Source organism: Rattus norvegicus, chromosome 2 (assembly GCF_036323735.1).
Source record: "Rattus norvegicus strain BN/NHsdMcwi chromosome 2, GRCr8, whole genome shotgun sequence".
Classification (NCBI taxonomy): domain Eukaryota; kingdom Metazoa; phylum Chordata; class Mammalia; order Rodentia; family Muridae; genus Rattus; species Rattus norvegicus.
Genome location: NC_086020.1, coordinates 6,829,238 through 6,840,102, shown reverse-complemented (window position 1 = coordinate 6,840,102; position 10,865 = coordinate 6,829,238).

Below are 10,865 nucleotides of genomic sequence, written 5' to 3'. Positions count from 1 at the left end.
CCTATAAACCAACCATGTGAGCACGTGTGTGTGTGTGTGTGCGAGCGCGCGCGCGCGCTCGCACACACACACACACACACACACACACACAGAGGGGAGAGAGAGAGAGAGAGAGAGACAGAGACAGAGACAGAGACAGAGACAGACTGGAGAGAAAAGAGGAGCTAATTAAGAAAAGGTGATTAGCAGGAGTAGGAGAGTACAGGTATAAAAATGCCACAAACCCATTAAGTATAATTAATATATGCTAATAAAAACATTAAAAATCTGTATTTATAATTACTGGTTGAACTTTTATAAAGCATGTTTTTAAAAAATGAATGTGTTTTAATTTTTAGTAGATAATTCACAAAGCAATTAAAAAAATCATCTTTACTCTGGAGAGATGTTAACAAGCAGTTAAGACTGCTTACTGTTTTTCCAGATATCCTGAGTTTGATTCTGAGCACCCTTGCTGTGCTGTGAGCTTCACAATGCCTGGAATTCTAGCTCTAGGGGACTTAAATGTCCTCTTTTAACCTCCATAGGTAATGTACACATGTTACATATACATAAACACACATATATACACTCAAGCACACACAGCTGTTTTTTTAAAATAATCTAATATTCATTTAATTTTCCTAAACAGGTTGGGATATTGATCCCAGATGGAGTGCTAGATATTAGGACTTAGGTCCAAGAAGAAATCTCACTTCACTCAGAAACTCAGAAAAAGGGTTTGATTTTCCACTACTGCTCAGATAGTAAGAACGATCACACTAAAGGTAATCAATATTTGTTGAAAATTTACTTAGGCCCACTTTTTGTGGATCATCTTAATGTCAACAATTGTTGGTAGCTACTCATAATGTCTTAATGTCTTAATTTTCCAAATAAGTAAGGGTTTAAGGAAATTTAAATAAGTTTTCCTGGTTATTCGGTTAGGAAATGGAAGTGTCAGCCACATATTTCCCAAATTGTTCTTTTTGGTCACTTTGAGATGTGTTTGGCTAAATGCTAGTATTCCAGTGTAGTAATGTGAAGGTATTTTGGAGACATGACTCAAGTTCATCTTTTGTTGGTGTTGGTAAGGGAGGTTATCCTAGCTTATCTTCAGGGTCTGACTCAATCAGCTGAAAGTCAATTAGGACAGAGCTGACAGGAAGAAATGCTCTGTGGACTAGATTTCAGCTGCCTGAGGCCTCCAGCCTGCTCTTTCTGCTGACTTCCACTGCCTTTCAGATTTGCCACATCAGCTCCACATTTTCATCCGCTGAGTTTATACACAAGTCTGCTAACACTGTTATTGTTTTGGCTTTTGAGTGTATCTCAGGCTAGACTGGAACTCATAATCCTTTCCCCAGTCATTGCTGGGTCTGTAGGTATGTACAGCCACACCCAGCTTACAGTGTCTTAGTCAGACTTAGTCAGATCCCACAGGATCCAGTTCTGTGCTTGTTCACTGACTGACATGCTTGTCTAAGTTCAAAGCTCAAGCAATAATTAGAGTGCTGTACTCATCCTTGTATATGGCAAATTAGGAATTTGAACTCCAGCCCAGTGCTCTGTGCACATGCACTTAACATACCATGTCTCATCCTGCTAAGTTTTACATTTTGTGCAGTCTAACATGATAGGCACTCTGAAGGACAGCAGGATTTAACCTCACTTTCCCTGTACTGTGTCATATACACTGAACACAGCCCCATGGTCAAAGTCACTGTCACCTTTCCTTTACATTTGGTCAAATGTGGGCATTCATTTTGTCATGATTTCCTTTCACCTTTCCTTCTTAAGGTTTCACTTTTTAGACTTTAAGAGGTTAGAATTTAATGTTGTCGTTCTCTATCTTGTCTGTAGTTTGAAGTTATCCAGGTAATTTAAACCTCAGTGCCAGAGGAAGAGGATGTCTCCAGGCATCTCTTGGGCTGAGTTTAACTGCTGTCATCAGGACTATAATCCTTCTAGGGTGGACCTCTGGCAAATATTAGCAAGTCAAGTTCCCCAAATTTGAATTTTCCTAATGAGTACAGTGGTGTTCAGAGATGTGGTTTACCATAGATAAATTTTAATTCCAAGGTGAAAATATTATGTTAGAGCTAATTTGGGGTATCAATTAAGGGCTAAATCCCCAAACAACACTTCTTGGCTTTCACTATCTTTACTTGTATTTTTTTCTTAAATAAAAAATATTTTTTAAAGAATTCTCTAATCTCACCTCAATTAGTGTCAAAATAAATTTTGGCCTAAAAAAGGTAAGACTGCCTCTCTGGATTACTTAGTAAGCTCATTTTTAATTGTTAAAATTCCAGTTTATTTTATTTATGGGGCTGGAGAGATGATTCAGTGGTTAAGAGCACTGAGTGCTTTTCCAGAGGTCCTGAGTTCAAATCCCAGCAACCACATGGTTGTTCACAACCTTGCCCTCTTCTGATGTGTCTGAAGACAGCTACAGTGTACTTATATATAATAAGCAAATAAATAAATAAATCTTTAAAAAACAAAAAATACTTCTGTTTACTATGGTCTCAAATTTCAAGTTTGCCGATATTTGACTAATACTAAGGACAAATAGCAATTGGTAAAGCAGGTGGATTTATTGCCAAGGGTCAAGAAGCATTTGTTTTAGAGCACCAGGAAAAAACTCATTTTATTTTTTATTATCATAAATAATAATTTTATTATTATTCTAGTAAAGACTAAGGAAAGTAGGTACAAACAGTTGGATTCTCATATGATCATTGATCAGCCAAAGTGCAGACTAAGATTTAACTGTTTTGGATATAGTTAGATTAAGAAATCAATTGTATTTGTTTAAATGGATCAAAGTTCATAAGCTGGTAAAGTATGGAGGCTAAAAATGTAGAGTTTATATAGAGAAAATTTTATCAGATCAAAACTGGAAAATGCCAAGGTGTGTTTATGCAAGGTAAGCTTCCTCTGGAGTACTGGATACTTACACTGCCTGAATGTGCAGCCTGAATTACCTGCTGGAGAAGCAGGTTGTTGTAGGCTTATGTGAGCACAGACATGGTGCCAGGGGATTCCACTCATTGTTCCTTTGAAGTTTCCAAGTTCATATAGCTCTTCATTAAGGCAATGTAATTCAATATAATGCAATAGCCATATTCTCCTCTCCTTCCCTCTCCTCTTCCTCACCCCCTTCTTTCATCTTCCCTTCCTTTCCCTTCCCTTCCCTTCCCTTCCCTTCCCTTCCCTTCCCTTCCCTTCCCTTCCCTTCCCTTCCCTTCCCTTCCTTTCCCTTCCTTTCCCAGTCCTGGTCCCTGTCCTCGTCCTGTCCCTTCTCGTCTCTTTCTTTCTTTCTTTCTTTCTTTCTTTCTTTCTTTCTTTCTTTCTTTCTTTCTTTCTTTCTGTCAAGATTTCACTATGTGCCTTCCACTAACCTGGAAATCACTAAAGTTTATGTAGGATAACACACACACACACACACACACACACACACACACACACACACACACACACACAAACACATTTAAAAAAAACAAAAACAAAAAAACAGGTGATGAGTTTGAAAGACACCAAGGTGGCGGAGGCTACATGGGAAGGTTTGAAGGGAATAAAGGGAAAGGGGAAATGATGTTATATTTTAATCTAAAAATATTAAAAATTATTGAAATATATAAAGGAATGTATAGATTGGTTTGAAACATGATGGGTCCATATTAATAATCCTCCTGCCTCAGCTTCCAAAGTGCTATGATTTTAGGTGTGTGCTGCAATATTTGGTTCCAGGACTGTTTTCTAAAGTGGGTCCTGTAATGCAAAAGACCATTTTGTAAGGATCAAGAGCTTTTCCAAGTGTGACCCACTCAGTTCTGGTCAGTATGTAAACTGTGGTGGTCTCTGCAATGGTAATTATAAACTCTGTTATTAGATAGCTTGGGTTTTAGTCCTGCTTCTTCACTTTCTAGGTTTGTTACTGGTCTGTCCACACTGTTCTGGATTGCTGTCACCCTCTTTAGCTACATGGCAGGTTTGCTTCACTGGAAGTAATTCATGGCCACATGACTTTAGGGAAGGGAGGACTTGGTACAACACATAAAATTCTCTTCCCTTTGCATGGCAACTAGCTTCATTTCAGAAAACAGAATATGCCATATTCTTTATCCGGGAGGAACAACTACAAAGAACAAAGTCATGATGGACAGGTGGCACAAAGGACAAATAAGTATCTGTTGTTTGGAGCCACTAAGTTCTTGTGGCTATTAATTACTCTGATCTCACCTACCTTCACTAACACAGTGGCCTTAGACAAATATTTAACCTCTGTTAGTTTTCTTATTTATATTATAATAATAACAGTTTTCTAGTGGGAGTTGGTATGGAAACTAAGGGAGTTTATCCACTTAAAGTACTTACTTAGCATATGACCAATCATTAATTAAAGTTGCTACCATCATCATCACCACCACTACCACCGTCATTTTGTAAAACAATGTGGAAAAAATATATGTATTTTTTTTTTGTCATTTGTGTTTTGTTATAAGTACCTTACTTGAATCTTTTTTTTTTTATTAACTTGAGTATTTCTTATATACATTTCAAGTGTTATTCCCTTTCCCGGTTTCCGGGCAAACATCCCCCTCCCCCCTCCCCTTCCTTATGGGTGTTCCCCTCCCAACCCTCCCCCCATTGCCGCCCTCCCCCCATAGTCTAGTTCACTGGGGGTTCAGTCTTAGCAGGACCCAGGGCTTCCCCTTCCACTGGTGCTTTTACTAGGATATTCATTGCTACCTATGGGGTCAGAGTCCAGGGTCAGTCCATGTATAGTATTTAGGTAGTGGCTTAGTCCCTGGAAGCTCTGGTTGCTTGGCATTGTTGTACTTTTGGGGTCTCGAGCCCCTTCAAGCTCTTCCAGTTCTTTCTCTGATTCCTTCAACGGGGGACCTGTTCTCAGTTCAGTGGTTTGCTGCTGGCATTCGCCTCTGTATTTGCTGTATTCTGGCTGTGTCTCTCAGGAGCGATCTACATCCGGCTCCTGTCGGTCTGCACTTCTTTGCTTTATCCATCTTGTCTAATTGGGTGGCTGTATATGTATGGGGACATGTGGGGCAGGCTCTGAATGGGTGTTCCTTCAGTCTCTGTTTTAATCTTTGCCTCTCCCTTCCCTGCCAAGGGTATTCTTTTTCCTCATTTAAAGAAGGAGTGAAGCATTCACATTTTGATCATCCGTCTTGAGTTTCGTTTGTTCTAGGGATCTAGGGTAATTCAAGCATTTGGGCTAATAGCCACTTATCAATGAGTGCATACCATGTATGTCTTTCTGTGATTGGGTTAGCTCACTCAGGATGATATTTTCCAGTTCCAACCATTTGCCTACGAATTTCATAAACTCGTTTTTGATAGCTGAGTAATATTCCATTGTGTAGATGTACCACATTTTCTGTATCCATTCCTCTGTTGAAGGGCATCTGGGTTCTTTCCATTTTCTGGCTATTATAAATAAGGCTGCGATGAACATAGTGGAGCACGTGTCTCTTTTATATGTTGAGGCATCTTTTGGGTATATGCCCAAGAGAGGTATAGCTGGATCCTCAGGCAGTTCAATGTCCAATTTTCTGAGGAACCTCCAGACTGATTTCCAGAATGGTTGCACCAGTCTGCAATCCCACCAACAAGGGAGGAGTGTTCCTCTTTCTCCACATCCTCGCCAGCATCTGCTGTCACCTGAGTTTTTGATCTTAGCCATTCTCACTGGTGTGAGGTGAAATCTCCGGGTTGTTTTGATTTGCATTTCCCTTATGACTAAAGATGTTGAACATTTCTTTAGGTGTTTCTCAGCCATTCGGCATTCCTCAGCTGTGAATTCTTTGTTTAGCTCTGAACCCCATTTTTTAATAGGGTTATTTGTTTCCCTGCGGTCTAACTTCTTGAGTTCTTTGTATATTTTGGATATAAGGCCTCTATCTGTTGTAGGATTGGTAAAGATCTTTTCCCAATCTGTTGGTTGCCGTTTTGTCCTAACCACAGTGTCCTTTGCCTTACAGAAGCTTTGCAGTTTTATGAGATCCCATTTGTCGATTCTTGATCTTAGAGCATAAGCCATTGGTGTTTTGTTCAGGATATTTTTTCCAGTGCCCATGTGTTCCAGATGCTTCCCTAGTTTTTCTTCTATTAGTTTGAGTGTGTCTGGTTTGATGTGGAGGTCCTTGATCCACTTGGACTTAAGCTTTGTACAGGGTGATAAGCATGGATCGATCTGCATTCTTCTACATGTTGCCCTCCAGTTGAACCAGCACCATTTGCTGAAAATGCTATCTTTTTTCCATTGGATGGTTTTGGCTCCTTTGTCAAAAATCAAGTGACCATAGATATGTGGGTTCATTTCTGGGTCTTCAATTCTATTCCATTGGTCTATCTGTCTGTCTCTGTACCAATACCATGCAGCTTTTATCACTATTGCTCTGTAATACTGCTTGAGTTCAGGGATAGTGATTCCCCCTGAAGTCCTTTTATTGTTGAGGATAGTTTTAGCTATCCTGGGTTTTTTGTTATTCCAGATGAATTTGCAAATTGTTCTGTCTAACTCTTTGAAGAATTGGATTGGTATTTTGATGGGGATTGCATTGAATCTGTAGATCGCTTTTGGTAAAATGGCCATTTTTACTATATTAATCCTGCCAATCCATGAGCATGGGAGATCTTTCCATCTTCTGAGGTCTTCTTCAATTTCTTTCCTCAGTGTCTTGAAGTTCTTATTGTACAGATCTTTTACTTGCTTGGTTAAAGTCACACCGAGGTACTTTATATTATTTGGGTCTATTATGAAGGGTGTCGTTTCCCTAATTTCTCTCTTGGCTTGTTTCTCTTTTGTATAGAGGAAGGCAACTGATTTATTTGAGTTAATTTTATACCCAGCCACTTTGCTGAAGTTGTTTATCAGCTTTAGTAGTTCACTGGTGGAACTTTTGGGATCACTTAAATATACTATCATGTCATCTGCAAATAGTGATATTTTGACCTCTTCTTTTCCGATCTGTATCCCCTTGTTCTCCTTTTGTTGTCTGATTGCTCTGGCTAGAACTTCAAGAACTATATTGAATAAGTAGGGAGAGAGTGGGCAGCCTTGTCTAGTCCCTGATTTTAGTGGGATTGCTTCAAGTTTCTCTCCATTTAGTTTAATGTTAGCAACTGGTTTGCTGTATATGGCTTTTACTATGTTTAGGTATGGGCCTTGAATTCCTATTCTTTCCAGGCCTTTTATCATGAAGGGGTGTTGAATTTTGTCAAATGCTTTCTCAGCATCTAATGAAATAATCATGTGGTTCTGTTCTTTCAGTTTGTTTATATAATGGATCACGTTGATGGTTTTCCATATATTAAACCATCCCTGCATGCCTGGGATGAAGCCTACTTGATCATGGTGGATGATTGTTTTGATGTGCTCTTGAATTCGGTTTGGTAGAATTTTATTGAGTATTTTTGCGTCGATATTCATAAGGGAAATTGGTCTGAAGTTCTTTTTCTTTGTTGTGTCTTTGTGTGGTTTAGGTATAAGAGTAATTGTGGCTTCGTAGAAGGAATTCGGTAGTGCTCCATCTGTTTCAATTTTGTGGAATAGTTTGGATAATATTGGTATGAGGTCTTCTATGAAGGTTTGATAGAATTCTGCACTAAACCCGTCTGGACCTGGGCTCTTTTTGGTTGGGAGACCTTTAATGACTGCTTCTATTTCCTTAGGAGTTATGGGGTTGTTTAACTGGTTTATCTGTTCCTGATTTAACTTCGATACCTGGTATCTGTCTAGGAAATTGTCCATTTCCTGCAGATTTTCAAGTTTTGTTGAATATAGGTTTTATAGTAAGATCTGATGATTTTTTGAATTTCCTCTGAATATGTAGTTATGTCTCCCTTTTCATTTCTGATTTTGTTAATTTGGACGCACTCTCTGTGTCCTCTCGTTAGTCTGGCTAAGGGTTTATCTATCTTGTTGATTTTCTCAAAGAACCAACTTTTGGTTCTGTTGATTCTTTCTATGGTCCTTTTTGTTTCTACTTGGTTGATTTCAGCTCTGAGTTTGATTATTTCCTGCCTTCTACTCCTCCTGGGTGTATTTGCTTCTTTTTGTTCTAGAGCTTTTAGGTGTGCTGTCAAGATGCTGACATATGCTCTTTCCTGTTTCTTTCTGCAGGCACTCAGCGCTATGAGTTTTCCTCTTAGCACAGCTTTCATTGTGTCCCATAAGTTTGGGTATGTTGGATCTTCATTTTCATTAAATTCTAAAAAGTTTTTAATTTCTTTCTTTATTTCTTCCTTGACCAGGTTATCATTGAGTAGAGCATTGTTCAATTTCCACGTATATGTTGGCATTCTTCCCTTATTGTTATTGAAGACCAGTTTTAGGCCGTGGTGGTCCGATAGCACGCATGGGATTATTTCTATCTTTCTGTACCTGTTGAGGCCCGTTTTTTGACCAATTAAATGGTCAATTTTGGAGAAAGTACCATGAGGAGCTGAGAAGAAGGTATATCCTTTTGCTTTAGGATAGAATGTTCTATAAATATCCGTTAAGTCTATTTGGCTCATGACTTCTCTTAGTCTGTCGACATCACTGTTTAATTTCTGTTTCCATGATCTGTCCATTGATGAGAGTGGTGTGTTGAAATCTCCCTCTATTATTGTGTGAGGTGCAATGTGTGCTTTGGGCTTTAGTAAGGTTTCTTTTACGTATGTAGGTGCCCTTGTATTTGGGGCATAGATATTTAGGATTGAGAGTTCATCTTGGTGGATTTTTCCTTTGATGAATATGAAGTGTCCTTCCTTATCTTTTTTGATGACTTTTAGTTGAAAATTGATTTTATTTGATATTAGAATGGCTACTCCAGCTTGCTTCTTCTGACCATTTGCTTGGAAAGTTGTTTTCCAGCCTTTCACTCTGAGGTAGTGTCTGTCTTTGTGTCTGAGGTGTGTTTCCTATAGGCAGCAGAATGCAGGGTCCTCGTTGCGTATCCAGTTTGTTAATCTATGTCTTTTTATTGGGGAGTTGAGGCCATTGCTATTGAGAGATATTAAGGAATAGTGATTATTGCTTCCCGTTATATTCATATTTGGATGTGAGGTTATGTTTGTGTGCTTTCATTCTCTTTGTTTTGTTGCCAAGACGATTAGTTTCTTGCTTCTTCTAGGGTATAGCTTGCCTCCTTATGTTGGGCTTTACCATTTATTATCCTTTGTAGTGCTGGATTTGTAGAAAGATTTTGTGTAAATTTGGTTTTGTCATGGAATATCTTGGTTTCTCCATCAATGTTAATTGAGAGTTTTGCTGGATACAGTAACCTGGGCTGGCATTTGTGTTCTCTTAGGGTCTGTATGACATCAGTCCAGGATCTTCTGTCCTTCATAGTTTCTGGTGAGAAGTCTGGTGTGATTCTGATAGGTCTCCATTTATATGTTACTTGACCTTTTTCCCTTACTGCTTTTAATATTCTTTCTTTATTTTGTGCGTTTGGTGTTTTGACAATTATGTGACAGGAGGTGTTTCTTTTCTGGTCCAATCTATTTGGAGTTCTGTAGGCTTCTTGTATGTCTATGGGTATCTCTTTTTTTAGGTTAGGGAAGTTTTCTTCTATGATTTTGTTGAAGATATTTACTGGTCCTTTGAGCTGGGAGTCTTCACTCTCTTCTATACCTACTATCCTTAGGTTTGATCTTCTCATTGAGTTCTGGATTTCCTGTATGTTTTGGACCAGTAGCTTTTTCTGCTTTACATTATCTTTGACAGTTGAGTCAATGATTTCTATGGAATCTTCTGCTCCTGAGATTCTCTCTTCCATCTCTTGTATTCTGTTGGTGAAGCTTGTATCTACAGCTCCTTGTCTCTTCTTTTGGTTTTCTACATCCAGCGTTGTTTCCATGTGTTCTTTCTTGATTGCTTCTATTTCCATTTTTAATTCCTTCAACTGTTTGATTGTGTTTTCCTGGAATTCTTTCAGGGATTTTTGTGTCTCCTCTCTATGGGCTTCTACTTGTTTATTTATGTTTTCCTGGAATTCTTTCAGGGATTTTTGTGTCTCCTCTCTATGGGCTTCTACTTGTTTATGTATGTTTTCCTGGAATTCTTTCAGGGATTTTTGCGATTCTTTCAGGCATTTTTGCGATTCCTCTCTGTAGGCTTCTACTTGTTCTCTAAGGGAGTTCTTCACGTCTTTCTTGAAGTCCTCCAGCATCATGATCAAAAATGATTTTGAAACTAGATCTTGCTTTTCTGGTGTGTTTGGATATTCCATGTTTGTTTTGATGGGAGAATTGGGCTCCAATGGTGGCATGTAGTCTTGGTTTCTGTTGCTTGGGTTCCTGCGCTTGCCTCTCGCCATCAGATTATCTCTAGTGTTACTTTGTTCTGCTATTTCTGACAGTGGCTAGACTGTCCTATAAGCCTGTGTGTCAGGAGTGCTGTAGACCTGTTTTCCTCTCTTTCAGTCAGTTATGGGGACAGAGTGTTCTGCTTTCGGGCGTGTAGTTTTTCCTCTCTACAGGTCTTCAGCTGTTCCTGTGGGCCTGTGTCTTGAGTTCACCAGGCAGCTTTCTTGCAGCAGAAAAGTTGGTCTTACCTGTGGTCCCGAGGCTCAAGTTCGCTCGTGGGGTGCTGCCCAGGGGCTCTCTGCAGCGGCAGCAACCAGGAAGACCTGTGCCGCCGTTTCCGGGAGCTTCAGTGCAGCAGGGTTCCAGATGGTCTTTGGCTTTTTCCTCTGGCGTCCGAGATGTGTGTGCAGAGAGCAGTCTCTTCTGGTTTCCCAGGCTTGTCTGCCTCTCTGAAGGTTCAGCTCTCCCTCCCACGGGATTTGGGAGCAGAGAACTGTTTATCCGGTCTGTTTCCCTCAGGTTCTGGCAGTGTCTCAGGCAGGGGTCCTGCCGCTCCTGGG